Source organism: Rhinatrema bivittatum, chromosome 14 (genome assembly GCF_901001135.1).
Source record: "Rhinatrema bivittatum chromosome 14, aRhiBiv1.1, whole genome shotgun sequence".
NCBI lineage: Eukaryota > Metazoa > Chordata > Amphibia > Gymnophiona > Rhinatrematidae > Rhinatrema > Rhinatrema bivittatum.
Genome location: NC_042628.1, coordinates 53,939,019 through 53,965,095, shown reverse-complemented (window position 1 = coordinate 53,965,095; position 26,077 = coordinate 53,939,019).

Sequence of the window (26,077 nt, the reverse complement as noted above, 5' to 3'; positions counted from 1 at the left end):
GACACAGGAGTTCTGGCACCTATAAAAAGCCTTATAGGCACAAAACATGATTTTTGTGTGCATGAATCATGACCAAGAGATTCCCCTGCACCCTGATTTAAAATGTGTGCTCAGTCTTGCTGAGTGCACACGTTAATTTGGGTTTGTGCACACAAACCCATGTTCCAGTCCAGGGGCTGGTCCGGAGTCCACAGCGATGCCCCGAGCCGGAACCACACCCGCGGCCCACCCCAGAACACCCCCGATGACACGCCTGCCGCAACACACCCCCGACACGCCCCTGACACACCCCCCAGGAAAGCCCCGGGACTTACGCGCGTCCTGGGGCTTTGCGCGTGCCTATGCAACATAGGCTCGGCGTGTGCAGGGGGAGCTTGGGGCAGATACACGCATAAGATACGCATGCACCCCTTTGAAACTCTGCCCCATAGTGTCTTCTGTGCAAAAAGCTTGATTTATGTGCATAAAACACAATTTGTGTAGAAATCATATTCTCTGCACATAAAACATGCTTTATATGCAGAAGACTTGATTTGGGCACAAATTGTGTTTTATGCACATATATTTCAAATTCAGGACCCTTGCACCTCAAACTCCGGGTTCAGTCCCATAGACTAATGCTAGCCTAAGTCTACATCAGCTTTGACTGGAGTTAAATTTCCAGCATTAAGAAATTATAAGTTAAGCCTAAGTGCCTCCCTGCACTGGGGAGCAATAATTAGCACCTTTACTAATATTGGTTATAAATAGAGGCATGCTAATTTGTTCACACAGTTTAACACATTTTTTGCATGCAGAACTCCTCACTGTCAGGCCGATACAGAAAGAAATGCGGGAGAGCGCACAGGCCAGTGTCCTGTGCGCGCAATACAGTAAATAAAAATATGCAAATTAGGGCCCGCGGTAAAAGGAGGCGCTAGGGACACTAGCACGTCCCTAGCGCCTCCTTTTTGACAGGAGCGGTGGCTGTCAGCGGGTATGACAGCCGATGCTCAATTTTGCCGGCGTCGGTTCTCGAGCCCGTTGACAGCCACGGGTTCGGAAACCAGACGCCGGCAAAATTGAGCATCCGGTTTTCAACCCATGAGCCGCGGGCTGATTTTAAATGTTTTTATTTTTTTATTTTTAATTATTTTTTACTTTTGGGACCTCCGACTTAATATCGCCATGATATTAAGTCGGAGGGTGTACAGAAAAGCAGTTTTTACTGCTTTTCTGTACACTTTCCCGTTGCCAAGAGAAATTAATGCCTACCTTTGAGTAGGTGCTAATTTCTGAAAGTAAAATGTGCGGCTTGGCTGCACATTTTACTTTCTGAATCGCGCAGGAATAACTAATAGGGCCATCAACATGCATTTTCATGTTGTGGGTGCTATTAGTTTCGGGGGGGGGGGGGGTTTGGACGCGCGTTTCCGACGCACTATTACTCCTTACTGAATAAAGGGTAAAGCTAGCACATCGAAAACGCGCATCCAAACGCGGGTTAACAGTGCGCTCCGCTGGAGCGCACTGTACTGTATTGGCCTGTGTATCAGAAGTAAAGTCTGTGCAGAAAAAATGTGTGCACATTTGTGGATAAAATGTATGCACAGCCCAGCACACCTTCTTACATCAGGGTCTGAGGACATTTGTTTATGGGAAGATAGCTACATGTATCTGCTATTATTTCATCACCTGTCCCTTGTGTAGATCCCAGAGAGAGACCCCATCTCTCCTGTACATCCCATTCTACAAATCCCATAAAAATCTATGTCATCTGCAGATCCAAGAGAATGATCTGTCCCCACTACATTTCCCAGAAAGATACCTTACTCTGCTGTAAGTCCCAGAGAGAGTGAGACCTGTCCCTGTTGAAAATCCCAGAGAGAAAAAGAGAGGGAGCCAATGCAATATCATGTGCTCAGGCTAGTGCACAGGTTAGCCCGTGATTGGACATGTGTTTTGGACACACTAGGCTAACATCCAATGCAAAAAAGGGATTAGCACATCCATAACACATGCCCAAACACGTTCATAGCTAATAGTGCTCATCACATGTAAATGCCATGTAGATGAGGCTATTAGTTATTGCCCCAATGCAAAAAAATCATTGTGTGCTTGCTGCACATGTTTTTACACACAAGAATTATCGCCAGGCCCAGAGCTGGCGTTAAGTCTTGATGTGCATCAAGGGCTCAAAAAAAAAAAAGCAGAAATGACTGCATTTCTGTGGTTACTTCTACTTAATATCAGGATAAATACTAAGTAGGAAGAACCTCAGGAAGCAGCATGAAAAAAATCTTGACAGTGGTCAGGTTAGGAAAACAGATGCTCAATTTATGAGCGTCCGTTTTCCTAATCCGTGCACAACCACATCTCTTGGGTGCCAGATGCAATGGATGCACTAGAGACGCACAATTTATCCCTAGCACGTCCTTTTTAGTGCAGCAGCTCATTTGCCTATTGCATCAGGCGCCCAGGAGAGGGAGATGTATGCGCATTGAAAAAATATGCATCCAGTTTGGACGCACGTTTTTTTGCACTTGATATTGCATAGGCTTGAGAGAGAGAGAGAGAGAGAGAGACCTGTCCTGTTTTAAATCCCTGAGCGAGAGATAGAGAGAGAAAACCTGCCCCTGCTGTGATCCCACAGAAAGAGAGTGAAACCTGTAGGAGACAGAAAGTTAGACCTGTCTCTGCTGCAGGTCCCAGACAGAAAGAGAGAGTGACCAATCCCTGCTGAAGATTCCAGCAAGAGCGAGAGAGAGAGAGCAAGAGAGCTGTCACTGCTGTATAGATATTTCTATTCTGCACCATGTTGAAATTCTTTTTGTTGTTTAAAATATCACTTTTAACCGCCATCATTGAGTTTTACACAAATGACTTAATGTGTACTAGGTATAAAGCTTAGTTATAACAGGAGGTCTAGAGTTTTAGCTATTTTTTTGTTAGGACAAGTGAAATTGGCAATTTTAAAATGCAGAAAATGTGACATAAGCTTGTCAGTGCCCAGTGCTGCAACCTGTATGATTCTTTTATTGGTTGCTAACAGATCTAAGTGAGAGTACCATTATTTATCCAATCCTATTAGTTAGAAAGTATTACATACAAAGGATGTGTAAAAATGTACAGTTGAAGATGATAAACTTGTTTGACTTTAAAATATATTGCATGATGGAAACATTTCATTTATAAGGCAACATTTATTTTAAATCAAGTAAAGCAAGTGTATCATCTTCAGTTGTAGAAAGATTTTTGCATTATACACAATTGTGACATTCTTTTAAAAGCCTTTTTCCTGGTTCCCCACAAACTCTCTCTCTCTCTTTCTCCATCTTCTTGTTTCTGTCTCCCTCCCCTCTGTCTCTTTCATTTTATAAAAGTATAAAACAGATGTCTACAAATATCCCTGTTAGACAACAGGTTGTGCTATTGTAAATGCGTTCAATCCTTCAATTTAATAAAGACTGTTTGGAAGTCAGAAATCTCTGTCTTTCTGTCCCTCTTTGTCTCCGTTTCTATGGCAGTAACATGGGAGTAAAGGAGGTGTCCACCTTTGTCCCTCCGAGCATCCTGCGCTCAGATCAGTTGTTTCTATAAAGATGAGTGGGGGAGAGAAGCAACTTCACTTCAGGTGCTCAGAAAGAAACAAATCCTCCAGCTATTTGTTTGACAAGAATTGAATTGTTTTCTGACAACATCACTCATGATTAAAAAAAAAACAAAAACAAAAAAACCCCCAACCCAACAACCCCCCCCCCCCCCCCCCGATCTCTGAGTTAAACTCTATCCAGTCTCAGGAGACTGGGAGGGGGAGAGAACGATCCCCGAAGGGGCAATAGGATCATTGCAGTAAGAGTGATGCCCTAGGCTGATGCTGCCAACTTCTTCAACTTAATCGGCACACGGTGTAGCAGCACTAACTGAACTTTTCCCGTAATTCAGGAGACAGCTAAACCGCAATAATATGACTCCCGTGCTCTTATTCCGATTTGATATTTCGTTCCCATGAAGAGTTTCCGAAAGCTCCTCCTGCTGAGGTATTCCCACATCCACCAATTTCAATCAGTCTCTGGTGAGGGGCTGCTGTGCTGCTTATCATCAGATCCCTGCGCAGCCGTCACACTCCTACACCTACAGCAGCACCGCGGGCACAGCTGGAGAGCGGTTTACAGAGGTGTTGGCCCTAATAATATATGTTCACCTTTTATTAAAAAAAAAAAAAAGATGTAGAAATATGAAATGCAAAATGTGGGCAAATAAGGAAAGAAGACCTAAGAGTAAGAGTCAAAAAGGAAGGCCTAGGCTAGCCGACTGTTTGAGAAGTCGCGCTGGTCATATCTGTTGGGAGGGGAAGGCTGGTATTTTAAAAATATATTTGAGGGATGTGGGTGGCAGTGCAAGGAGGAAATAGAGCTAGTCGGCAGCAAAGGAGGGTAGCTGTGGGTCTTTAACGGGTCGGTTTATTAGCCTGAGACACACACGCACAAACACACACACACACACACTCTCTCTCTCTCTCTCTCTCCCTCTCTCTCTCTCTCTCTCTCTCTCACGTACACACTCTGTGTTAGAACTGAGCAAATGTCCCACTGCAGTCCGACCAGGGGAAGCACACGGGATGATCAATATTCGATTTACTTGCTAATTTACGGCTTTTCTATAGCTGTCATTGAGTGATGTATGAGATTTCACCCGCGGGGTCGCCTGGAAAAAAAAATTTCAAACAGACAACTTTCCCGTTAACAATGGAGTGAATTGAATATTATTTATGGGTCGGAATTTGTGGAGGGGGCTAAGAGTGGAAGGAGATGGAGAGGGGGGCGGGGGGTTACAGGGAGAGAATTGCTCTTATCTGTGAATGACAAAAAATGCCGGATAATTTAACAAAAATAAATCTTGCAAACAAAAAAGCCCTCTCTCCCTTACCTTGTATCTGTCTGCTTCCATCAGCAGCTCGCTGTCTCCGGCTGACAAGTGTATCAAGGCTGAAATATTAAGACAGGTTTTGAAGGGAGCGGATCAGAATGGGTTTGGGGAGGGAGGTGGGAGAGAAGATGGACTGAAAACAGAGAACAAAATTACACAATGACGTGAAAAGGGCTGAAAAAAGCTGTACAGGAAGATGGGGGGTAGGGTGGGGAGGTGTCAATGTTTTGGTGTTGGGTCTCTTCCCACTTAAAGGCTGAGAAAGTGACTGCTTTCTCCCAGACTCCCAGGGGGAGTGAAGGGAAGAGAAAGAGGGGAGAGTCATGCTAGCACTGAAAAATTGCAGGCAACAAGAAAGAAATGTGGGGCAAGGAAGGAGAAGGAGCAAGAACAGGACAAGAGAAGGATAACAGCATGGCTTCCAGTGCACCACCCCTACACATTTTACCATAGGGCAATGATCCCTGCCTTTTGGCTCATTCTTTGCTTTAATGCCCAACGGGCTGATACAGTAAAGTGTGCTCCGGTGGAGCGCACTGTTAGCCCACGTTTGGCCGTGCGTTTTCGAAACGCTATTTTTACCCCTTATACAGTAAGGGGTTATAGTGCGTCGAAAATGCGCGGCCAACCCCCTGAAACTAATAGCGCCCGCAACACGCAAATGCATGTTGATGGCCCTATTAGTCATTCCCGTGCGATACAAAGGCAGGCGTTAATTTCAGCCAGCACCGGGAAAGTGTACAGAAAAGCAGAAAAAACTGCTTTTCTGTACACCCTCCGACTTAATATCATGGCGATATTAAGTCAAAGGCCCCAAAAATTAAAAAAAAAATCAAAAATGAAAAAAAAAAAATTAAAAATCTGCCCACGGCCCACGGGTTGGAAGACGGATGCTCAATTTTGCTGGCGTCCGTTTTCCGAACCCATGGCTGTCAGCGGGTTCGAGAACTGACGCCGGTAAAATTGAGCGTCAGCTGTCAAACCTGCTGGCAGCCACCGCTCCTGTCAAAAAGGAGGCACTAGGGACGCGCTAGTGTCCCTAGCGCCTCCTTTTACGCGGGCCCTCATTTGCATGCGGGCCGATACTGAATCGCGCGCCCAGGACACTGGCCTGTGTGCGCGTCGGGAGAGCGGGCGCTCACCGGCTCTCCCGCGCTTCTTTCTGTATCGGCCCGCAAGTTAGAAGAATTTTAAGGAGGCTTAGCCAACCCCTCTCCCCCCCCCCCCCCCCCCCCAGCTTGGAGTTAAGGGTAGAGGGAGCTGAAACCCAAAATGAAGGAGGAAGAGTTGGCAGAAAGAGGCCCAACCAAGAAGAAGATCTCAGGGGAGCCAAGTCCAGCTGTGGCTGGAAGGATCCTAGGGAACAGCTGTGCAGATTCGGGGGGGGGGGGGGGTGTCTCTTCTGTGTCTGAGACCTATGCAATAAAACCCGTGCTAAAACCGGAGTTAACATTTTTAGCCCAGGTTTTACTTAATGTGCATGTTAAAAACAGGGGTCTCTGTGGGATGCAATAAAATAACAGGGTACAAATCAAGCAGGCATGCTAAATGAAAAAAAAAGGTGAGTTAACCTAAAAAATCTGCACTAATGCAGAAAAGTGCTTTAAAAGAGGAATAAGGAGGAAGGTGCTTGAAAATGGAAGAAGTGTGACCAAGATTGGCCCTGGGCATCCAACTTGGGCACAATCTCACATGCAAGGCCATTTGGGCAAGGCATCCCAAGTGAAATGAAAGGGTGAGCTCTCTAAGGTGGGCACCTATAGCAGAAGAGTATGCACTTTGGTATTGTGCATCAATAATATTTGTAGTTGCCTATTCCAGCGAGCTCACCCTTTGATTTCACTTGGCACGACTTGCCCAAATGGCCTTGCATGTGAGACTGAGTTCAACTCGGGATGCCCAGTGCAAGGCCATTTTGGTCACACCCCTTCCAATTTCAAGCACTTATCTCCTTACTCCTGTGTTTTGTTAACTCCTTGGCCTGAGGTGGAGAAAACATGAACTCACATTTCTGGTGGCCATGATATTTCACTGCTGTGCCCATGTGTTCTGCTGATTCTATCACACTGGGAACAGCAATAGACAACACTGGCCACCAGAAAAATGTTTACTCCCCCTCGGACTCAGGAGTTAAATTTCCAACATAAGTTCTCTGAGGCAAGCACCAGTCACAGGTTTTCTTTGATTTCCTGGACAGCACACACACAAGTCATGTTCAAGTGTGTATTGTTCAGCTGTTGGTACCCACCCAGACAGCCTATGCTTTCTTTATGTAGTTGTAGGAGCCTTCTCCAGAAAGCGTATTCTTTTATTTTACTTGCCATTTCTTGTCAACATGAACTTGAATAAAAGAACAAGTCCTCAAGGGATGCACAGCACCAAGATCACCTGCAATACCATTTTGGCAAGGCATGGCAAGTAAAATCAAAGCATAAGCTCTCTGGGGTGGGCACCTTCAGCTGAAGAGTATGCACTTTGGCGCTGTGCTTGTGACTTTGGCATCCTGTTCAGCTGCAGAGTAGGACTGAATGGGCAATTTTCTCAGTGGAAGGGAGTGGACAGTGGAGTGCCTCAGGGATCTGTATTGGGACCCTTACTGTTCAATATATTTATAAATGATCTGGAAAGAAATACGACGAGTGAGATAATCAAATTTGCAGATGACACAAAATTGTTCAGAGTAGTTAAATCACAAGCAGATTCTGATAAATTGCAGGAAGACCTTGTGAGACTGGAAAATTGGGCATCCAAATGGCAGATGAAATTTAATGTGGATAAGTGCAAGGTGATGCATATAGGGAAAAATAACCCATGCTATAATTACACAATGTTGGGTTCCATATTAGGTGCTACAACCCAAGTAAGAGATCTAGGCGTCATAGTGGATAACACATTGAAATCGTCGGTGCAGTGTGCTGCGGCAGTCAAAAAAGCAAACAGAATGTTGGGAATTATTAGAAAAGGAATGATGAATAAAACGGAAAATGTCATAATGCCTCTGTATCGCTCCATGGTGAGACCGCACCTTGAATACTGTGTACAATTCTGGTCGCCGCATCTCAAAAAAGATATAATTGCGATGGAGAAGGTACAGAGAAGGGCTACCAAAATGATAAGGGGAATGGAACAACTCCCCTATGAGGAAAGACTAAAGAGGTTAGGACTTTTCAGCTTGAAGAAGAGACGACTGAGGGGGGATATGATAGAGGTGTTTAAAATCATGAGAGGTCTAGAACGGGTAGATGTGAATCGGTTATTTACTCTTTCGGATAGTAGAAAGACTAGGGGGCACTCCATGAAGTTAGCATGGGGCACATTTAAAACTAATCGGAGGAAGTTCTTTTTTACTCAACGCACAATTAAACTCTGGAATTTGTTGCCAGAGAATGTGGTTCGTGCAGTTAGTATAGCTGTGTTTAAAAAAGGATTGGATAAGTTCTTGGAGGAGAAGTCCATTACCTGCTATTAAGTTCACTTAGAGAATAGCCACTGCCATTAGCAATGGTTACATGGAATAGACTTAGTTTTTAGGTACTTGCCAGGTTCTTATGGCCTGGATTGGCCACTGTTGGAAACAGGATGCTGGGCTTGATGGACCCTTGGTCTGACCCAGTATGGCATTTTCTTATGTTCTTATGTTCTTAGGTGCCTCCTCCCCTCTCCCAAGAGTCGTTATGCTTTTTTTAAGCTAGCTGTTAGTGCCTGCCCAGAGAGCTTATGCTCAGATTTTACTTGCCATTGTCTGTCAATTGGTCCCTGGATGCAAGAATTTGCTCTTTGGAATAGACACTTACAGCTAGCTGAACTGTAGATGCCCTCCCTGGGGTGGGCATCTACAGTTAAACATTACGCAAAAGTTGGATACACAGTGAAATTTACTATTCAACTGTAGGTGCCCTCTCCGAGAGCATTAGAAATTAAACCCTGGGTCTGAGGCACAGTAGACTCCCATTTCTGGTGGCCTAAGTTATTCTCTTACTGTACTCTCTGTCAGGCCGATACAGAAAAATGTGCGGGAGAGCCGGCGAGCGCCCACTCTCCCGGTGCATGCACAGGCCACTCTCCTGGGCGCGTGATTCAGGAGGGTGGCCTATGCAAATTAGGGCCCACGGTAAAAAGAGGCACTAGGGTCACTAGCGCGTCCCTAGCGCCTCTTTTTTGACAGGAGCGGCGGCTGTCAGCGGGTTTGACAGCCGATGCTCAATTTTGCCAGCATCGGTTCTCAAACCCGCTGATAGCCACGGGTTCGGAAAACGGACACCAGCATAATTGAGTGTCCGCAGGCCAATTTAAAAAAATTTTTAATTTTTAATTTTTTTAATTTTTGGGGCCTCTGACTTAATATCGCCATGATATTAAGTCGGAGGGTGTACAGAAAAGCTGTTTTTTCTGCTTTTCTGTGCACTTTCCAGTGCCGGAAGAAATTAACGCCAGCCTTTAGGCAAGAGTTAATTTTTGAAAGTAAAATGTGCGGCTTCACCCCTTACTTTACCCCTTACCGAATAAGGGGTAAAGCTAGCGCGTGGAAAATGCGCAGCAAAACCCGGGCTAACAGTGCGCTCCACCGGCCCGTGTGGTAGAAGCAGCTGCTGGACACTACCCCACTGAGCATAGCAGTAGAATAATACGGCCAGCAGAAATGTGAGTTCAGTTTTACTCCTGCTTTGATCCAGGAGATAGACAAATGGTCTTTATGCTGGGGAATAGCTAATGCTTTCTGTTACACGGGATATGCATGCACCCATGCTAAGCATATTGCAGGTTTCTTTGCGCAGGTTTTATTTGGTGCTAAAACCCTTATTTCATCCTAAGGTTAGTGCCAAAAAAAGCAGCGCTAAAACATGAGGGAAACCCCGTGGTAGTCTCAGCACTGCCGCTTCTTACATCGGTCCCTCTGTTACTCGTGTTCCCCTCTGTCCTTCTCATGCTGTCTCTTTCTTTTGTGCTGCCTCTCCCCATCACTTTCCCGTCCCAAGGGCGGCCTTTGCTCTTTCGCCTGTTTTTATTTCTGTCTCTCGCCTTCACATTTTATTTCTCTCTCTCTCCTTCTTGTTTGTCTCACCAATTCCCTTTTGCCTTTCACGCCTGCCCTGTTTCCATCTCCAGCCTCTGCTCCTGCGCTCCTTCTGCCTCTCTCCCTTTCTCTCCTGTCTCTGTTTCTTCCTTTCATTCTTATCTGCCCTTCCAAACACTCTCTCTTACTCTCTCCACTATGTACACTGTGGGTGGCCTAAACCTCTTTCCTATCATAAGGGAAATTTCTCAACTAGGAATGAGCAAAGAAGCAAAAAAGATGCGATTTCCAGACACAGACGAGATGCACCTTCCATAATTCCAGCATGCTTAAGATTAAAAGCAATCGGTGCACGTGTCTCATAATTACGGTCCAGAGTATGATATTTTTGCATATCAAGAGCCAATCTAGTTGGTAATTTGTTTTAATTAGGTTAAACTCTGCTATAATAATATTATATTGTGTTTTATTAATCTTGTTCCAGATGATCAGAGGGATGGCTCAGCGCTGCCTATCACCACTGAAGCGTCGCTCTTTGATTGAGACGTGTTTTAACTGGGGGCTCCTTCATTCCCTCATCCAGCGTCCTAAATTGTTATTTTATCTAAATTAGTGAGTAATTGAGTTATCCTTCCTGAGCTATCAAACGCTGGGAATGTGACTCGCTTATTTGGGTGACTGCACTTTTTCTAAAGGCCGGTGAACGAGTTGTTTTTTTTCTTTGCTGGAGATTGCCTTGCGTTAGGGGCTGGTGGAAAATAGTGGAAACCCTGAGATGGAGTCAAAGAAATGCAAACAAAAAAGTGCCTTCACTTCCAGGAATCCCCTTTCAATTGCTCACTTCAGTCCCCCTCGAGGGGCAATGCAAAAACGTGCGCCCAGACTAGCCCATGGGCTTACCTTTGGTTAGATGAACATTTTGGACACGCTAGACCAACCCCCAATACAATAATGGGATTAGCGCGTCCAAAACACTCGCCCAAACAACTGCTTAGTCGATAGCGCTCATCACCTGTAAATTCTATGTAGATGAGGCTATTAGCTATTACCCCCATGCAGAAAATCCCCCGGCACCCAATGCACCTTTGCTAACGCAGCAAATTTTAACTCCAGCCCTGGAGCTGGCGTTGAGTCATTCCACGAGTCAAGGGCTTATGGCAACAGCTGCTTGTGGCAGATCCTGGGTGCCAGTGGCTGCTGCTGGCTCCAGCCATGATGTGCGGGGCTCGCTTCGCAAGGGCAGCAGCAGCACCCCTGCCCCTGATGGCCTCTCCCACTCCCTGCCTTTCTTCTGATTGACCGTTTGATATCGGACAGTAGGAGACGTGCCGGACCTGGGGAAAGCTTGTCAGTTCCCTACACGGGTGACGCTTCCTGCACGTCAAATGGAGTGACGAAAGAAATAACTTGGGGACGGGCTTTGAAGACGGGAGCAGGGGAATGAAATTCCATCTCCTAGCCTCGTGTGTCCCGCCACAGCATCACGGAAGAATTTTAATGGTACCAAAAAATGTACTCGAGCCAGGTCTTTAAAGCAAATGCTGGTGCTGAAAACACGGACCCTGGAATCCTGATTTTCCCATGCCTATTGTGGTGTTTGGTTGGGGGGGGGGGGGATAGTGGGGGTGGGGGCTGTCCTGAAGTTCCAGAAACATCTCCTCCACATCGTCTGGGCGCCCAATCCATTTCAGCGCTAGGGATGCACTATTTATCCCTAGCGCGTCCTTTTACCACATCAGCTCATTTTACTATTGCATCGGGCACCCAGGAGAGGTGGATGTGCGTGCGTTAGGAAAATGGGTGCTCAATACGAGTGCCTGTTTAACTGCGCGCCTTATTGTATTGGCCCCTCAGCGTTAATCCCTTTTCCTCTCCCTCCTTGGGAGAGGAGTCAGACAGCTTGAACTGCCCTCTCGCTATGTGGATGGGTGCAAGCCCCAGGAGAGGGGGATGAGATGGGGTTGGCTTGGTCTGGCTCCCAGAAAACCCTGAATTATATTCATGCATTGGATTTATGCATAACCTTGGGGCTGGTTTTGGGTTAGATGACTCAAGGGATCGGATGGGACATTTTTGGATGACATCAAGTTCTGACAAATCAAGAACTAATGAAAGTTGTGAGGCTAACAGCCTGGAGGACAGGCCAGCCTATTTCACTGATTCAGGGAGCTGAAGATATGTGACTGACTAAAGCCTCTAGCTCTGTTATTAGAGATAAGCGTCTTCCTTTGAAAGAGGCATTCAGAATATGCGTCTAATTGATCCTTCCTTTTGGGATTTTCTTTTGTTCCGTTCAAACATTTTTCACCATAGATATGTAATGATACCGATTTAAAAGTTAGGGGATGAGAAAGTGCCCCTGCTTTTGGAGAGGTCTTGTTATCTGCTAGTGACAATGCACCTATTGGGTGCTGTGGGGGCTTCAGGTTCCCTAATTTCAGGCTTGCCTACCATATTGCCTCTTCAAACCCATGGAACCTGGGAGGAGAGGTGACCCAGAAGGCAGCTTGGACAGTTGTCTGATATCAGGTACTGTAGGAGACTCTCTGAGGCTGCTTACTGAAGTCTGGACCTTTCTCACTTTTTCTGTTAATCTACCTCTTTTCCTCCATCTTTGTCTCTCTTTCTTTCTTTTCTCTGTCTTCCTCTCTCTCTTTGTCTCTTTTGGCCTCTTCCTCTCTCTTTTTTTTCTCCCTTTGCATGTTTCTTTTACTTCTCCTTTCTTTCTACTTCTGCCTCGCCCCTTCTCTCTAAGTCTCTTCCTTCCTCTCTCTCTCTCTCTCTCTCTATCCCAATGTCTCTGTCTCCATTTCTCTCTCCGCTCCTTTAGGTGGGCGTCCAATCAATCAATGTGCAAAGGATGTAATCAATAATCGCAGAGATTGATAAACCTGAGTGCCTTGATTACAATCCCTGTCTGCAAAACTTTAATTAACAGTTACTTAATTAGTTCAAGATCATTTAGAGTAAAATGTTTTTATTAGGAATTTGCATGAATGCCTTGTGTGATGAATTGATGTGTTAGGAAAGCCATCCAACTGCTCTTAATAGATAATAAACAGGAATCAATCAGGGTGCTTATGGAAGCTGCACTGCCATAGGATGTGCGGCTCCCACGACACCCTCATTAATAATGCCTTTAAAAAAAAAGTTTTAACTCCGATTCACTTTCCTCCTCCTTTACACATCTTGACAAGGCCAACAACAATAACAAAAAAATTAAATTAAAATAAACTACAGGGCCAATCAATACCCCCCTCCCTACACTGCAACACACACACACACACACACACACGCTCCTCAGCATGTTGCCTGGTTTTCCTCTTCCCCAGATACAAATCTTCCTTACAGCCACAAAATAATTTGCTACTGTTTTCCCTTCCTCCTTTGAGTTCTTTGCCACCCATTTGTAAATGTTGGGGTTTTGTTTATAACTGTGCTTGGAGACTTTCTGCATTTCCAATAGCAATTGTAAGGGCTAAAATTTCAGAGTCTGCTAAGCCCCATCCCCAATCCCGACCAACCTCCACATTACTAAGGAAAAACTATCTGTGGTTTGACTTGAATGTAGCCATTCTCTATCTCCAGGAGGACCGACTGGTATTCTCAGGCCTTGTGTTCTGCATCTTCCAGGATTCCTGCTTGACTCGTTCAGTTCCTGTCCTGGGTTTCTAATCTTTTTCCCAATGTCTTCCAGTGCAAACCGTCCTTCTCCCCCAGCAGAAGCATAGAAATCCCCAACCTTAAATCAACACCCGCCCCCTCCTCCCCAATCCTCAGCCCTCTTCCTATCTGTCCCAAGTACTGTTTAAATTAAGTTATAGGACCAGACTACTCTCTCTCTCTGTGATCAGGCCACCTTCCTTTTTGGTTCTTGCAAGTCTCACCCTTAATACAGTACCCAGGCCCACTCCCATGTTTTACTAGCAAGCTTTGCAATAATCTAAACAACCAGCAAAACTTAGTGAGGTTGTTATCTGTCACATCTGGCTACCCCATGCTTGTGGACGTTAGGATTATATCCAGGCTGCAGGCCACACCAGCTTTCTTGGAAACCTGATACAGCTACCACCCCTCTCTGTCCATTGGCTTCTATTTTCCCCTCCGGCAGGGCTGACCGGGAGGGGGAGGGGGGGAGTGTAAAACCCAGGGTGAATCAACCAGACCAGGCTCCCCCAACTCAAGGTTAAAAAGCAGGGGAGGAGAGTCTCTTTCCAGAGTGAGGGAGGTCTGGGACACCTACCTGCCCAAGTGATCAAACTAACTGATGTGTTTAAACAATTTATATTTTGCACATACCACATGATCATGGTGGATCACATTTAAAGCATTCATAATTGTTAACACTCGACTTAGTCAAACAAGTAAAACATAAAAACAGTAGGAAGAGTTAAAAATATAAAAAACATAAAACTATAGAAAAGTACAATACATAAAATATAAAAAAGTTGCTCATTAAATATATCACAGCAGTAATTATTATTCTCTGCCCAAATCAAAGTTAAAACAGCCTTATGCATCACTGTCTCCAAATGTACTTTTAAACAGAAAGGATTTTAGTGTTTCTTAAAAAGGGTGGAATCAGATAATAGGTGAGCTGGCAACTGAGAAGGCACACACGCGAGACTCTGCCAGCTGTACTGTTCTATATGATGGCACTTCCAACAAGCTTTTGTTCACCAAACGTAAAGAACACCCAGGAACAAATACGTAAAATGGCATCAATCCATAGGACAACGTCATTGCTTGTAATTAATTTACGTATAAGGGATGGCCCTATCTCCCAACATCATCCCTCGTTCCCCACTCTTTTTCTCTCACCGTCTCTCCGCCTCTACTCTCTCTCCTCCCATGTCCCAGTTCCCACTCTCTCCCATCCCCACATTATTCCTCAGTTCCTACTTCCTCCCCCTCCATCCCCTTCACGGTGATCCCTTCCCCTTCTTTGGCCTGGCCCAATGGTCAGGGGCCTCTAGCCATTCCTGCTTCTGCCAGCTCTTCTCTCTACCTTGCCAGTCAAATTGGTTGTTTGACCAATGCAAGAGAAAGGGGAGTCCACGGCAGCAGGAGCAAGTTAGAAGGCCTGACCACTGGGCCATGGATTGGGGGCAGCCCTGCTTCTCAGCGCATGGAACAGCACAGCAGGCAATAACTTTGGCCATGCCGGACTGCCTCAGAGGGAACAAGGCCAGTTTTTATTTGAACCTGTGTCACATTATTATTATTATTATTTCTGTTATTGAGATTTAATGTCTTGCCTGTAAATCAGTTAACCAAGCAGCTGGGAGGAGACAGGTGGGCTTACCTCGGTGGTTCAGGACCCAAAGCAGATGCCCTGGTTCATCCCCTCACCCCCCTCTTCTTTGGCCCATTAACTTCTGGGTGACTGAGCAAGACCAGGTCCCTTCCCCTCCCTCCTTTCTTCTACCTGATACCCCTACCTGTCCTTACCAGGGCATTCTATCTCTGTCCCGAGCAAACTTAAATTCTGGGCTCAGCCTGCAGAATCGGGCCTGCTCCAGGTAAATGCCCTTTCCTTCTGTAGGTGCCGTCTCTTTCGGACCCTGTGCATCGCACCAGCCAGGACATTTTACGAACTTGAAACTGGGCAAAGCCGCAGAAGTGGGGTTTTAGTGAACCGTGGCCCTGATCCAGAAGGGAGCATAGGTTTAGAAGTGTTCCTCTTTCCGATGGCCAGCCTGGGACAGGAGGCTCTGAGTCCTCCTCCTCAGCTTGCCTCTCCCTTGCCTCTTCTGTCTGCTCCGTCTTTCTTGTGCTCTCTGGCTTCTTTTCTCTCTGTCTGTTCTCTTTGCATCCCTTGATCTCTCTTTTTCCTCAGATTCAGGAAACTTTGGCGTGACGGTTTGTACGTGCACTGCAAAGTGATACCTAAAGCACTTGAAAATAAGAGGTGAAAATATTTTTAAAAATAGCCAGAAAATAAGGATCCTCTTCCTGTGCCGTGAGAGCTGGGGTAGAAGGGACCCCCTTGTGGTGGACCTCGTACAAGACAGGCGCACAGATAGCAGGAGTTTGAGATGAGCTCCAGCCTGGGAGGGGAGGAAGAGGAGGGGGGAGAGAGGTGTTGAGAGGTTAAGGCGGGTGGCCACCTGCTGATGTATTAATCAAAGTTTCCAGCTCCAGTGCCTGAAGTCAGTCAGACCCAGCTGCCGGGGAAGATCGATACTTACTCAGTTCTGTTTTAATACTCCGATGGTGGAATCTCAGAGAAAGTTCATTACATGAGCAGGGAGTGCTAGGCGCTTCCTCCCGGGGCAGTCCCCGGGAAGAAGGGGGAGGAGGAGCAGACTTGGTGTCCTCTGAGAGGGAGTATGGGGAGGGAGGAGGATCTGTAGACAAATAACCCCAGTGATTCTCAGGGACATCAGGTTAGCATCAAAAGTTTTCCTACAGAGAAAGGGGGGTGAGAGAGAGAGAGAGAGAGAAAGGAAAAAGCAGATCTCCTTAATTAACTCTACATACACTGACTTCAACCAGAGGGCAGGGCAGGTTGCCACTCTAGACTTAAACACCATCAAATGCTGGCTAGCAAATAATAAATTTGCATTAAATGCTGCTAAAATAGAAATCATCTTCATACTGTTTTACACTTGATAATCACAATATTCCAGTTAGGAACCAGGTCTGAAACCTTGGAGTCATTTTTGATGCTACTTTATCATTTCACCCTCAGATTAAATCTGTCTTCAGAGCTACTTACTTCAAGCTTGGCATTTTAGGTAGATGAAAGCCTTAGGGTTTCAGGACAGCACTGCAGGCTCTTACTTTACTGTAATTCTGCCTATCCTGGCTTTACCGGTGCCAGTGCTGACAGCTCTGCAAATAGTGCAGAATTTGGCGGCAACAATGCTCGCTGGAGCTTCTCCTTGTGACCTATCACCCCTGTCCTGCAGCAACTAGGATAAAGTTTGAGATCGTGGTGCTGATAGGCAGAGCCCTCCTGCAGTATGGACCTACAGACCTGGGAGAAGTCTGCGGCCTCTTCATGTCCCTCCTGAGAACATGATCCGACTAGCCCAAGCTCAAGGCAGAATATACCCTGTAGCACCAGCAGGAAACGTGGCTTACAACTTTTTAAAAAAGGATCTAAAGACCCTCTTCTTCAGTGAATGAAGCATTTCACCTGCAGTATATGCAGAAAATCTTTCTGGAGCTTAATTTCAGTCAGTATTTAAGCAGTACAGTATGTATCATGGCTAGGAGTTTGCTGCGGCAGAGTATTCCTTGTGATGTATCTTTTGCCTTTAAAATGCCTAGGACTATGGATTCTACTGCATATAAATATTTTTATTAAATAAATACAGTGACTGCCACTTAAGAACAAGGAGCTTGCCTCTCATCAGATGTAGTTTACATTAAAAAAATGGCCTTCACTACCTCATGCACTCACCTTTTCCTTTGATAACCACACCTGCACTTGTACATGAAATCCAGGAAAGTTTTAAAGTGGACCAAAAAAGGGCTGAAAAAGAGGCAGAAAGGGGCAATAAACAGACAGTGCTGAGGAGAGAGCGTGGGGCAGGAAGGCAAATTCAGGAACTGCTGGAAAAGAGAAAAAGCAGGGGCAATACTTGAACTGGAACTGGTGAAGAAAGAGAGAGGAGCAGGAGGGGAGAAGCAGGGGCAATAAGGAAAGACTGGGGAACTGCTATAAGAGAGAGAGAGAGAGAGAGAGAGAGAGAGAGTGCAGGGGCAATAAAGGGAAATAGGGCAAGCAAGAGAAAAGTAGGGGCAATAAACAAAGACCCCCCCAAGGCAGATGGAAAGCCTGGCATGAACTCAGAGGGGTGTTTCCTTCAGAAAACTGCTCAGCTCATGGGGACAGGGTCCTGCCCAGCGAGTAAAAGTTACACGCAGGAAAAAGCCATTTGATGAATGGCTGCCTCATCAAGCCCTTTTTTACGATTAAGCCTTGGCTCTTTAAACCCTCGTTCGTTGTGCTTTCCTGGGGACAGGTTGAACATTGGCGGTTATAAACGAGCTGAAGAAAGGCTCTGTGACCAAGACGCATCTGGGTTTTATAAGTTGCCCCATTAATAACCTACCAGTTATTTCTGGCTCCATTCTGCCCTCCCGGCTGATGAGGCCTAGCTTTCCATGATTCCTCACCCACCCCCTCCAGCCTTTCTATACCCCCACCCCCATGATCGATTATTCATTCCCGGAGATGGCATGGACTGGGTGACAGAGCACCTTGTAATACTGGGATCTCTCTTTCTCCCATCCTTCAAACCCAGTATGCCATCTGAGCAGTAGAAGCGGAAGCCCCCTCTTCCCCCACGCCGCACCCTAGGTGCCTTCTTCTGATGATCCAGGCCCATAAGGAGGTCTGGATCAAGGTGTACACAGCATAACAGATTTATCCCATGGATCGTGGCATTTCTCTAATTATCCACCCATTCTCCTGCTTTTTGTCCCATATCCTGCTAGTATCTTACAAGTTTGTGTGTGGGAGGAGGAGGAGGGAGAATGGGGGAAGGAGAGTTTGATAGCTCCAAGAGAAGTCCCTATTTTATTTTGTTATTATATTTTTATGAGGAGATGGGAGTGTTTTTATTTTAGTTATGTGATGAGTCCCATTGCTTTCCTCGTGAGAATACATCTACATTAGGGATTTATATTACTGTAATTTTGATATTATGGATGTATTATTTTATTTTGTGTAAACAGCCTTGGCTTTTTCTCCAGATAATAAAATGATATATAAATGAAAATATAGAATATAGAAAATTGGACTGTTTTGTTTTGTTTTTATTGTAGGGGCTCTGTCCGTGGCACTGAAGAGGTAACAAGGTAGAAAGGGAATTTTCCTTCTGATCTTTTCAATGAAAACACTTAACAGATTTTTTTTTGTATCTGCACCTTAATTCATCCTTTTTATTTCCCCTAGGGAGAGGAGAAGCAGACATGTGCTTTTTTGGGGTGGGAGGGAGTTCAGTCCCTCCATCCTAACTGGGAAAGAAGGCAATACAGACTAGAACTATACAGAAAAGGAGACAAAGCCTCCCATTTGCTGTCCAAACCCCATAAATAGAAACTACCAACTAAGCCATACACCAAACCCAAAGAGACTGGACAGCCAGTGGAAGGAAGATCCAGCTACCACATTCAAACTGAGAAAGAAAAATATACCACTGTTTACCTGTTTAGCAGTGCAGAGCATGAAGTTCATGAAGACATTTGGAAGTAGATGATGCTCCTCTGACCCCTGTCCTGCCCATATCCTTAATGACCAGCCAGAATCAATTTCTTTCCACCTAATCTAATCTGTAAACATTTCCCTTTCATGAGGGCTTTTATCCAGACCTCATGAAGACAACCAACATCAAATCCACTCTAAAACATCCTCACTTGATCCATCAGTGTACACCAATTGCCTTCAGTTTCAACCTTCCCACACTACCTAAATTAATTGAATCCATGGTAAGAACATAAGAAGTTGCCAGCAAACAACTGAAATATTATCTTGAAGACACAAACAGATTGGATGCGTCCCAGTCAGGTTCCTGCCCTGGTCACTGGCTTCATCTCACTCACTGTTGATATGTGGCTACTGAAGGTACAAGGAAGATCAGGCCTTCTGGTTCCCCTCACTCTCTCTCTCTGCTGCATTTCACATGTTCAATCATCAAATCCGGTTGATCGGACTGGAAAACTTGAGAGTAGGGGGCAGCATTGTAACCTGGTTCTAGTCCTTTCTGATTGGCCCATTGCAGATAATATCTTGGCACATACCATTCTCTAAACCCTGTCCTGATTTGTGATGTTCCCCATGTCTCCCCACTATTCTCCATCCTCTTCAGTGTTCACCTCCAGCCCTTATCCAGAAGCTTTGGACTCAAAGTATACACTGACACTGAAGACATACAGATATTCCTTTCACAAATGGAAATGTGGAAGAGAGCACAAGTGCACTCCTCAACCAGTGCCTCGAAATAGTAACAAACTGGATGACCATCAATCAACTTCAATTGAATAAAGATAAGACAGAGATCCTATGGAAGCAACACTCCATCCACATTCAGATAATAGCCCTCCACCTACTTTTGATGACATCACTCTATAACCACAGCAAGAGGTTAAAAGTTTAGGAGAGCCACGTAACAGCAGCAACTCAGAAAGCCTCTTGGCGTCACCACATGGTAAAACAATTAAGTTCCTTCCTCCAACTGCTTTTCAAAACAGACATAGTAGTACTCTCCCACTTAGACTATTCTAACACCGTTTAGATTGGCCTACCTGAAAAGACTCTCAGAAAACTTCAGGCACTAGCAAAGGCCACCACCAGAATCGTCACCAGCAGGAGGAAACACGAATGGGCCTCCCCTCTAAGCATCACATTCAAAATCGTCTCTCTCATCTTCAAAGCAAAGGCACTGGCTTTAATTTCCTGTCACAGAAGGTGAGAGGCTATCACCCTACTTAAAATCTACATTCATCCCAGAAACGCCCCCCAGTGCTATCCAGCTGAAGAGAACCTGAAAGTGTGCAGCGCCCGATCTGTGGAAATCGCTCCTTCCTCCCCAGGAGACCCTAATGAGTTCCTGGCCTTCCGTCACCAAATGAAAAGCACAGACAGAGCAAGCCACTTCCCGATGTCTCACCTTAGGTCAGAGGTCAACAGACTTCAGACAACTAATACTTTATACTCCTCCATGGGCACCGAACACAGAGCTCCAGCCTTTGCCTTCAGATTGCACCTTCCTTTAGTGAAGCAGTTTGCCAGGCTCTCACCTGCTTTATTTTTATTGCAGTGAATTAACCTTTCAATATTACTGTGACATGGCAAGTAAAGCCTACCCTTCACCTTCGGTAATCCACCTTGAAGCAACTGACCGGCCATGAAAGGGGAATAGAAATCCAGAATTCAGTCCTTATGATTGTCTCACTAGCTTACTTTTTCTTGATCCCTTTGCTTCTTTCTCTACTGGTTCCTTTTCTTCCCTGTCCTACCTCCCGCACTGGTTCTCTTCTTCCTGCCCTTTTTTCTTTCACTTTCCCTGTGTCACCTCCTCCCTCACTTCCTCATTTTCTTCCCCTGTCTCTCTACTTTACTGTCTCCCCCCTTTCTCTTTCTGACCCCATCTCTCTTTCTCTTCTTCCCTTTGGTTCTCCCCTTCCATCTCCTTCATTATTTTCCCATCTCTTCCCTTCCCTCTCTCTTTCTCTGTTTCTTCTGTGTCTCTTCTTCCACACCTCTTTATCCTGATCACTCATCCTTTCCTCTCTTTCTCTATCCTTTCTCCTCCATTCATTTCTTCATCGCTCTCCTCTCCTTCTACCTTCTGCCTTGTTCCCATTGTCCTTTTTCTCCCTCAAATCATCCCTTCTTCCTAGTCCCCACCACTCTCCTTTTTCCTGTCTGTCATGTGTCTCTTATCCCCTCTCCCTCTTATTACCCTTCTTATCTCTCTCTCTCTCTCTCTACTGCTGTCCCCCTTCTTCCCCATTCCTCACTGTCCTGTCTATCTCCTACTCTCCCAGTCATTGTCCTTCTCCCTCCCTGTCCCCATCACTCTCCCTCTCTCCCTTCCTATCCCATGTGTCTTCTTCCTTCTCTCTCTCTCCATCTGTTTCTATCATACTCTCCTCTCTTCCTTCCTCCATTACTCTTCCCCTCCCTTCTCTGTCCCTCACTGCCCCATGTCTCTCCTGCCTTCTTTCCCTCCCTCTCTCTTTCTCACCCTCCCTCTCTGTCTTGTCTCTCTCCTTCCCTCCCTCTCCTTCTCTCCCTCCCTCTTTCCCTAATGCCCTCCCCTTCCCTCCCTGTCCCTTGTCTCTCCCCCTCTGAATGTTATGACTTCATCGGCTGCACAGGCTGTGTACTCAGGGAAATAAATCTTCATAAAGCGAAGCTTGTGATTAATGCAGGGTCCAGGGCTCCGCTGCTGGACCTTTCCCATTAGCGGATAATGGGAAGATGGAGAGCTGCTGTCTCCGACACTAGCCTCCTGTCATTTGTTCCACTTTGCAGTCCATTTGCTTTGGAGAGTACAAGGTACTCCATCAAAAATATTTTCAGAGTTAATTTCCGTCCCTTAATCTGCTTGATTCTTATTTTGTATCGAATGGCAGCATCGATTTTCATGGCGTCTAAATTAAATAAGGGCTGTTTTCATGCATGGGGGAACTGGGAAAGGGAGAGAGGGAAGGAGAGAAGGAGAAAGGAAGATAGGGGATAGAAGGAAAGGAGCAGGTGAGACGGAAAGAGAGCAGGATGGAGGGCAGAAAGGAGAGAAGGCTAGAAAGGAAGCAAGAGAAGGGAGGAGGAGGAAAAGGACAAGGGAGCAAGAGAGAGATGAAGGGAAGGAACAGGAAAGGAAGGGAAGGAGGGAGAAGAGGAGAGAGGGAAGGACAAAAGAGGAAAAATGAGACAAGATTTGAGAAAAGGATTTCATGCAATTGAAGAAGGGAGATTGGAGGGAAAATCTCAGTAAAGGTAAAGAGAAAGATAAATGACTTGAGTGTCCCTGAAGTCCCTCTCAGTATCTCATGCTCAAATCTCTCCACACTCATTTCTTTCCCATTCTTCTTCTTATTTGTCACTCTCTCCCCTCACTCTCCTGCGCCTGCTGCTTCTTCCAGGACGTGAACTCTCTCTGCTGAGATCAGGGACTGCAGCCTACTCCTACATGTCCCCCACCTCCTGACCCCTCCCTTACCCCCTCCTCAGTGCCCCCTTCCTTTCTCTCCTGGGATCAGGGACTGCAGCCTACTCCTACATGTCCCCCATGTCCTGACCCCTCCATTACTCCCTCCTCAGTGCCCCCTTCCTCTTTCTGCTGGGATCAGGGGCTACAGCCTGCTCTTACATGTCCCCCATGTCCTGACCCCTCCCTTACCCCCTCCTCAGTGCCCCCTTCCTTTCTCTCCTGGGATCAGGGACTGCAGCCTACTCCTACATGTCCCCCATGTCCTGACCCCTCCATTACTCCCTCCTCAGTGCCCCCTTCCTCTTTCTGCTGGGATCAGGGGCTACAGCCTGCTCTTACATGTCCCCCATGTCCTGACCCCTCCCTTACCCCCTCCTCAGTGCCCCCTTCCTCTCTCTGCTGGAATCAGGCACTGCAGCCTACTCCTACATGTCCCCCACCTCCTGACCCCTCCATTACTCCCTCCTCAGTGCCCCCTTCCTCTCTCTGCTGGAATCAGGCACTGCAGCCTACTCCTACATGTCCCCCACCTCCTGACCCCTCCCTTACCCCCTCCTCAGTGCCCCCTTCCTTTCTCTCCTGGGATCAGGGACTGCAGCCTGCTCTTACATGTCCCCCATGTCCTGACCCCTCCCTTATCCCCTCCTCAGTGCCCCCTTCCTCACTATGCTGGGATAAGGGACTGCAGCCTACTCCTACATGTCCCCCACCTCCTGACCCCTCATCCCCTCCTCAGAGCTCCCTTCCTCTTTCTGCTGGGATCAGGGGCTACAGTCTGCTCCTACATGTCCCCCACGTCCTGACCCCTCCCTTACTCCCTCCTCAGAGCCCCCTTCCTCTCTCTGCTGGGATCAGGGACTGCAGCATACTCCTATGTGTCTCTCTCCTCCTGACCCCTCCCTTACCCCCTCCTCAGTGCCCCCTTCCTCTTTCTGCTGGGATCAGGGGCTACAGCCTGCTCTTACATGTCCCCCATGTCCTGACCCCTCCCTTACCCCCTCCTCAGTGCCCCCTTCCTCTCTCTGCTGGAATCAGGCACTGCAGCCTACTCCTACATGTCCCCACCTCCTGACCCCTCCATTACTCCCTCCTCAGTGCCCCCTTCCTCTCTCTGCTGGAATCAGGCACTGCAGCCTACTCCTACATGTCCCCCACCTCCTGACCCCTCCCTTACCCCCTCCTCAGTGCCCCCTTCCTTTCTCTCCTGGGATCAGGGACTGCAGCCTGCTCTTACATGTCCCCCATGTCCTGACCCCTCCCTTATCCCCTCCTCAGTGCCCCCTTCCTCACTATGCTGGGATAAGGGACTGCAGCCTACTCCTACATGTCCCCCACCTCCTGACCCCTCATCCCCTCCTCAGAGCTCCCTTCCTCTTTCTGCTGGGATCAGGGGCTACAGTCTGCTCCTACATGTCCCCCACGTCCTGACCCCTCCCTTACTCCCTCCTCAGAGCCCCCTTCCTCTCTCTGCTGGGATCAGGGACTGCAGCCTACTCCTATGTGTCTCTCTCCTCCTGACCCCTCCCTTACCCCCTCCTCAGTGCCCCCTTCATCTCTCTACTGGGATCAGGGGCTACAGCCTGCTCCCATATGTCCCCCTTCCCCTACTCCCTCATTTAGCCCCTTAGTGCCTGCCTACCTGTCTTTCAGGCCAATGCAATATCGGCATGTGTTAAAGGGGCATTCATGAGTGAGCATCCACTCCCTTAATGCATGCCGATCCACCTTTCCCAGGCGCCTGATTTAATATTTAAATCAAGTGTCACGGTAAAAAAGGAGGCACTGGGGAAATTGTGTGCCCCTCGGCAGCGGACACCCGGGAGAGGTGGCTGTCAGCTGGTTAGGAAAACGGACGCTCAATTTTAGAGCGTCCCTTTTCCTAACCTGTGCACATCCATAGGTTAGGGATATAGATGATCGTTAATTGAGCAGCCCTTTTCCTAACCTGACTGTCGGCACCCTTTTATTTTTAATTTTTTGGGGGAGGTTTGTAATTTTTTAGTTTAGCAGTATTTTCTGCGCCTCCAAAATTAACGCCTGCTCAGGGGGCAATAGATAATAGCCTCATCAACATGCATTTACATGTGATGAGTGCTATTACTTACGCTCGCTATTGGACACGCGTTCTGGATACGCTAACCCCTGTTTTGCATTGGGGGTTGTGGACATGTGACCATAATGCGCGTTCAGTTGCTTGTTGAGCTGTGCGCTGCAGCCAGCGCATGGTATTGCATCAGCCTAGTTTTTTTTTTGCTAGTGTCCTTTGCCCCCTCTCTTACCAGTGCCTTCCTCTTTCTCTGGGTCCCAGCTCCCCTGACCCCTCATTATCTCCTCCTGCTGCTGGGGCTCCAGGACAGCCGCTGATCGCTATCTTCCCTTCTTCATGTTCTACTACTGCTCTCCTTTCTTCTCCACCCCATCCCCAGTTCCTGCCTTTCCCCTTATCCCCTCAGTGCTCCCTCCTTGCTCTGGGGTCCTGCTATAGGGACTTAGTCCCCCTCCCTCCTCAGTATCCCCATTTTGTGCATGTTGTGGGAGGGTATGCAACCCTTGTAATCCTTCCCCACCCCCCCCCTCCCCCCATCTGTGAGCTTGTTTCTCTTTTGCTTCCCAAGGTCTCTTCAGTGTCCCCTTGTAGAGGACTCAGCCCCCTTCCCTCTTTGGTAGATTATCCTATGGGGGCTCAGCACCTTTCCTTTTTCAGTGTCTTCCTTCCTGAAGTGGAGTCATGCTGGTGCTTCCATTAGGCAAACTAGGTGGTTGTCTAGAGTGCCAAAACTTCTGGGGCAGCAAAGTCCTAGCAGTTCAAGGTCAAGAGGGGTGCTCTGCCAGTCAAAATCACCAAAGAAGTGAGTACTGTGCTTGAGCCAATACCAGCAGGAGGAGGAGGAGAGCTATGCCGGAGGAGGTGAGTGCATGACCGAAGGTTCACCTAGGGTGCCAAATACTCTTCCACTGGCCCTGTGTGGGGATTAAGCCCCCTGCCTCTTCCCTCCTCTGTGCTCCCTTCTCATGCTGTGGAGGTTCAGCTTCCTCCTCTCTGCTATGGGACCATTTTGTTCTCTGCCTCCTCTATGGTGGTCATCCATCCACTGCTTTTGACTCTGACACTTTGACTCTTGCTGCTGACAACAGAGTGTACAATCTATAGAAAGTCCATCTGTCCTAGTGTTCCATGTTTCTAATGGGATGCTCATACAGATGAGATGAAAAAGAGACAAAGAGATGGAGGAGAAAGAAGGAGAAAGTTCTAGAGGCAGAGAGGAGAAACAGAGACAGAGATGGAGATGGAGGGTGGGGGGAGAGAGAGACGTGGAGATTATGAGCCTCCTCACCTTTGCGCTCTCTTCAAAAGCCAGGAAATAAGGACATTGCTCAGGCTGTGCTGGGGGGCAGGAGGTGGGGAGGGAGATAGCCTGCAGGCTCAGACAAATGGTACATCAGCCTGTTTCTGACCATGGCCAGTCCGGTTCACTTGGAA